General features: G+C 33.9%; 2 non-coding genes across 2 annotated transcripts; both read right to left on the bottom strand.

Annotated features, from left to right (window-relative positions):
- Positions 1-3,897: 3,897 nt before the first annotated feature.
- On the bottom strand, positions 3,898-3,970 carry TRNAA-AGC. Its single transcript has one exon. It is a non-coding gene; the product is annotated as a tRNA-Ala (tRNA).
- Positions 3,971-4,108: 138 nt separating this feature from the next.
- TRNAA-UGC lies at positions 4,109-4,181 on the bottom strand. Its single transcript has one exon. It is a non-coding gene; the product is annotated as a tRNA-Ala (tRNA).
- Between the last annotated feature and the right edge of the window lie 1,981 nt (positions 4,182-6,162).

The raw sequence follows: 6,162 nt of genomic DNA, 5'->3' as shown, positions 1-6,162 counted from the left end.
CCCCAAAACAAAAAACTTGTATCTCTCGATTGGGTACTCGATTAAGCTTGCTTCTTGCCCCTAATAGTCTACCCTAATTCATAATTTTTAGACGGATTTTTCACTACCATTGAAACATCTAGAATTTCTATAATTTCATTATTGATTTTTATTAATCTTCTGCCAAAAAAATTTTCTCCCAGAAAAATCTTCTCCGATCGGAGCCTTCCTTTTTTAAGCACCTTGTAATTATTGTTCTATAAAAAATTGAATGATTCGGGAAGTTTATAAAAATCAGAAAAAGTACCATTTTCTCAATGTTTTTTCAATTGTACTTGTTCTTTGCTTCTAGATACAACTTAGTAGGGATTATACACGGTCTCTTATTGGAGACCTTGAGTGTTGCAAATTCTCCTCTCCTTTGAAAACTTTCGGTCATCGAAAGTGCTTATTCTAAAATAGGTCAGGGTACAAGGTTCTTATTTGCCTTCTGTTTCCCAAGTGGCTTCTTCAACTCTATGATTCTTCCATAGGACCTTAACAAGAGCGATTTCCTTGTTTCTCAATCTTTTGAATTTCTTGTCTATTATTTGAATCGGGTCTTCTTTGTACGTTAGGTCATCTCTCAAGAAGAGAGTTTCATGAGCTAGTACGTGCGAAGGATCTAGGGTATACTTCCGTAGTATGGATACATGAAAGATATTACGTACTGCAGACAAATTTGGGCATTGCCCGATTCTATAGGCCACATATCCAATCCTTTCTAATATCTCAAAAGGACGGATAAACCTAGGGCTTAGCTTACCTTTTTACCCTACCTGTGCACCCCTCTCATGTGGAACTTTTAGGAATATATGATCCCCTACCTACAATTCCATGTCCTTGCGCCTTAGGTCTACATAGCTTTTCTCTCGGCTTTGTGTGGTTTGTATCCTAGCTTTAATCTTCTGGACTGCGGCGTTGGTAATTTGCACCAGCTACTGCCCAATAGTTGTCGTTTGCCCCCTTCTTCCTAAAAGATAGGGGATCGAAATCTTCGTCCGTAGAGAACCTCGTATGTGGCCATTTGTATGGTGGCTTGACAACTATTATTATAAGCAAATTTCATAAGGGGTAGGTACTTATCTCATTTTCCTGCAAAATCATTCACATATACCCTCAACATGTCTTCCAATATTTGCTTGAGCATTTCTGTTTGACCATCTGTTTATGGGTGGAATGTCGTACTATAACTGTGTACCCAATGCCTTTTGTTGAATTTTCCAGAAGCGAGATTTAAATCTGGCATCTCGGTCTAATACTATTGCCTTTTGTTGAATTTCCAGAAGCGTACCGAATACCTTTACTGATGAATATTCATTTTTAATGTTAGCAAGAGTAGCTCAGTTGGGAGATTGTTAGACGGAAGATTTGAAGGTCACACGTGTTTTATCCACGTTCAACGCACCTGATACAAGTTTATTACCTGACCATACAATCTAAAAACATAACTTGCTTATTCAATCTAAAATTATTGATTATTTCTTTTTTAAATATAATGAATTAGTGGAAGTACCTTTACTTATGAATTTTCATTTTTAATATTAGCAGGGATAGCTCTATTGGGAGAACGTCAGATTGAAGATTTGAAGGTCACGTGTTTGATCAACACGTTCACCACACCTGATTCTAGTTGCATAACCCGACTATTCAATCTAAAATTAGTCATTATTCCTTTCTGAAATCTCAATGAATTATCGGAAATACCTAACGTGTTCTAGTTCACCACACCTTATACAAGTTGGATAACTTGAATATCTTATTAAAAATGAGTGATTATTTCTATTTAAAATTAAAATGAATTAGCGAAATTACCTTTAGGATGAATTTTCATTTTTAATGTTAGTGTGGATAGCTCAGTTGAGAGAGCGTTAGATTGAAGATCTAAAGGTCTCATATTCGATCTTGCATAATTTGACTCTTCAATTTAAAATTAGTGATTATTTCTTTCTAAAATTTCAATTAATTAGCGGAAATACCTTTACTTAAAAAACTTTCATTTTTAATGTTAGCGGGGATAGCTCAGTTTGTAGAGCGTCAAATTTAAGATTTGAAGGTCACGTGTTCGATCTCCATGTTCACCACACCTGTTTCGCAAAACCTGACTATTCAATAAAAAAATTAGTCATTATTCCTTGTTAAAATCTCAATGAATCAGCTAAAATACCTTTACTGATGAATTTTCATTTCTAGTGATTGCGGGGATAGCTCAGAGAGAGCGTCAGATTGAATATCTGAAGGTCACGTGTTTGATCCACTTTCACCACACTTGGTTCACGTTGCATAATTTGACTATAAAATTAGTGATTATTTATGTTTTTGATCCATGTTCACTGCATTAGCGATTATTTCTTTTTAAAAACTCAACTCTAATGATTGCAGGGATAGCTCAGTTGGGAGAGCGTCAGACTAAAGATCTGAAAGTCACGTGTTTGATCCACGTTCAAACTAAAATTAGTGGAAATACCTTTGCATTATGAATTTTCAATTTTAATATTAGTGTGGAGAGCGTCATAGTGAAGAGGAAACGTGTTCGATCCACGTTCATTTATTTTAATGTTAAGCATAGATAGTGTGTCTGTAGATCTAAAGATAGCGTGGTGGATTCCTAATTCTTTATTTGACTATAAATGCTCTGTAAGACATTTAGTAAAATGACTCATTTTATTGTTCTTATTGCATGGAACAATAAAATTGATCTTCCCTTAGAATTGTCAATACATTCTACTTTCAATGTTGCTAAGTTGAGTCCCTTTGAAGGTGATGATTTTTCTGATTCGATGACGAATCCTGAAGAGGGGATGATGATAAGAATCACGGTGTACATTCTACTTTCAATGTTACTGAGTTGAGTTCTTTTGATGTAGGTGATGATTTTTTTGATTCGAGGACGAATCCTTTTGAAGAGGGGGATGATGATAAAAATCACGGTGTTCCAACTAGACATTTTACACAACCCAAGGCCAAGAAGATTCAACAAGCATTCATGCTTCATCTACAAAATTGGATAGGCTAGGTTCAACCATCATTTCATGTGTTACTAGCTGATTCGTTTGAGTCAATACCATTTGGAGATTCAAAAGTAAATATTTGCACAGTTGAAGTAGCGGATGAAGTTGCAAGCATCATTTCATAATGGTTAGAAAACTTTATTTATTATTTTAATTTCATAAAGTTTGTAATGCTCAAATTGACTTCGTCTTCTGTGGAGATTTAAAGGGATCGAGATTAAATCACGGGCACTAACTTTTTTTGTGGGGAGACTATAAATACCCACAAATTATTATGTAAAAGCATATTTGTGATCAATGAAATTGATCTCTCAAGTTGAGAGGTTCCCTCTTATAGAAATCTGACCATATCTTTGTCGTTTTTAAGTTTCATGCAATTCCTGTGGTAGATTGCATCTGAGATATTTAATCAAGCCTTGATCAAGTTTGATTGTGGAGTGACTCAATTTAGAAAAAGGTTTCAAATCTTGCTTCTCACTCTTCAACTGTAATACAAACAAAGGTACAAAGTAACACTAACAAAGGTACAAAGTAATACAAACAAAGGTACAAAGTAACACTAACAAAGGTACAAAGTAATACAAACAAAGGTACAAAGTAACACTAACAAAGGTACAAAGCTCATAAAAGTTTTTTTAATCTAAAATACCATTGAACGGTCTTTTCAGTCTCATATAGGCTTTGTTCCCAAATTTTATATTATTGTGATAGAAACTATAAATGACCATTATATTCATTGGTCAGATATTGCAATTGTGAAGAAGTGAAGAAGTCCTCCTTATATAAGTATCTTTTCTTTTTCTCTCCTACCCACCTTATACATAACATGTTAAATTAACTCATACTGAAAAAAATCATTTCTTTCTTTTGGAGATGCGGGGTATCGATCCCCGTACCTCTCGCATGCTAAGCGAGCGCTCTACCATTTGAGCTACATCCCCACAATTTTTGCATCACAAAACCCTAAATTTTTCATCATCAATAATAGTGAAAATGAAGAAATATTGCTACACAACAGGTCATGAATAAGGAAAAATTTGAAAAGAAACAATATATTTAATAATAGATAATCTTATTTTTGGAGATGCGGGGTATCGATCCCCGTACCTCTCACATGCAAAGCGAGCGCTCTACCATCTGAGCTACATCCCCATGATTCTTACATCATAAAACCCTATTAATGTCCCATCATCAATAATAGTGAAAATAAAAAAATATCAAAATATTAATAACAAATAGTTTAGATATCCCCACAATTCTTACGTCACAAAGTCCTATGCATCTCGTCATCAGTAATAGTGAAAATGAAAAACTATCCCAGCTCATTATGTCCTAAATAAGAAAAAATTGAAAAGAAATAATATATTTAATAATCGATTCAATTGAAGATGCAAGGTATTGAGCCTCATACTTTCCACATGGGAAATGAACGCTATACCATTCGAACTACATCCCTACGATTTTTACATCAAAAAACCCTAAACGTCCCTTCATCAATAATTGTGAAAATGAAAAAGTATATATGCATATTATGTCATAAATAAGGAAATATTGAAAATGAAGAAATATCACTACTCAACATGTCATGAATAAGGAAAAATTGAAAAGAAGTAATTTTCAATAATAGTGACATGAAAAACTATCCCTGCTCATTATGTCGTATCCACATTAGAAGTGAGCGCTCTACTATCTGAGCTACATCCCCATACTACAATCTCTTGAAGGGGCATTTTGAGAATCAAACTCGAGACCTCTCACTCCCAGAGCGAGAATCATACCACTAGACCAAATGCCCTTGTTATACCACTTGAAACGTATGTATGAAGCCTTAGGCCTAGGTATTAAGTTTGTATTTTTTCGTATTGCAGGAAACACGTGAAGTCCTCAGAGGTAGAATGTGTCTTGGAGAATAAAGCCTTGGGATGGGATATTGTATTAAGAGCATGATGGTAAGTATAAAATGTTGAATATGAAGTTAGGTTGATGTCGAATATGAAGTCCTTCGATAAAAAAGGAATTAGACATAAGGGCATTTCAAGAATTGAACTCAAATTGCACCACAAGTGAGAATCATACCACTAAACTAAATGTCTTTTCTTGAACACCCAATATTTTTAACTTCTACTTAAATATATTTTTCTCTCATGAAAAGTTGAATTGTTATAATATAAAAGGGTTATCAAACAACCCAACAAAAGAAACAAACTAATCAATTTGGATTGGATTGATTCGGTTTAGTTCATCAGTTTGTTTGATTCAATTTTTCTATTTTGTCTCATATGACAAGAAAATAAAGTTGTATTGAATGCACCTTAGTTTCATTTATGACAAACTCATATGAAACATAATTGCATTAATAGTACTCAGAGTTGGAGTCTATAAGCATTTCATAAACTTTCGTGCAATTCATGCTTTATTAAAGATGAGATAAAATTTGGGGAACTTTAAATTACTTCATGTGGAGCTTCAATTACTATATGCTAGTTACAATCTTTAGGATTAATTAATTGGACACAAATTCATGAATTTAGGGAATTTTTTGTGTAATTATCAACTACAACTTATGTTTTCAAATTTTTAGGACATAATTTAGGTAGTTGTTTTTATGAGTCGTAAACTTGTTTCTTTGCATAATATGGATTTAGTTGAACTATTATTATCGATAAGATGGAGAAAGAAATTTTCTTTGAAATGACTAATAGACTTAGGTTCATCGTTGTTGTTTTTAACTTGTGATTTTGCAGAATAAACTCTAAAGCTTTGGTGACAAAACCATGTTTAGACTAGCAGTTTAAAGTTAGGAGATGCGGTCACAGGTGTGATTATTTTGGATGGGTTCGTATGAGGGAGCCTTCAAAGATTGTGCACTCACAGATGGGGTTGTTATGGAGCGTTAGGTTGTTATGCAGCCTTCAAAGATAAAGAGTCGTATATCTCTATGACTCACCTCGATGACACGTCTCTCCGCGACCAAGTAAGCAGTCTAACCCTATTTTGTAGTATATAATATGTTGTAAAACTTGTATGAATTTATTGTATGTTTTGATTTTCGTGGTAGTTATAAAATGTCCTTGAACATTAAAGAGTGAACGTTAACTATATAAGACCATAATGGATCAACGTTATAGTGTCT

Source organism: Cucurbita maxima, unplaced genomic scaffold (assembly GCF_002738345.1).
Source record: "Cucurbita maxima cultivar Rimu unplaced genomic scaffold, Cmax_1.0 Cma_Scf01221, whole genome shotgun sequence".
In the NCBI taxonomy this organism is placed as follows: Eukaryota; Viridiplantae; Streptophyta; class Magnoliopsida; order Cucurbitales; family Cucurbitaceae; genus Cucurbita; species Cucurbita maxima.
The sequence above is the reverse complement of the archived record's forward strand: the minus strand, read 5'-3'. Positions and strand labels throughout refer to the sequence as shown.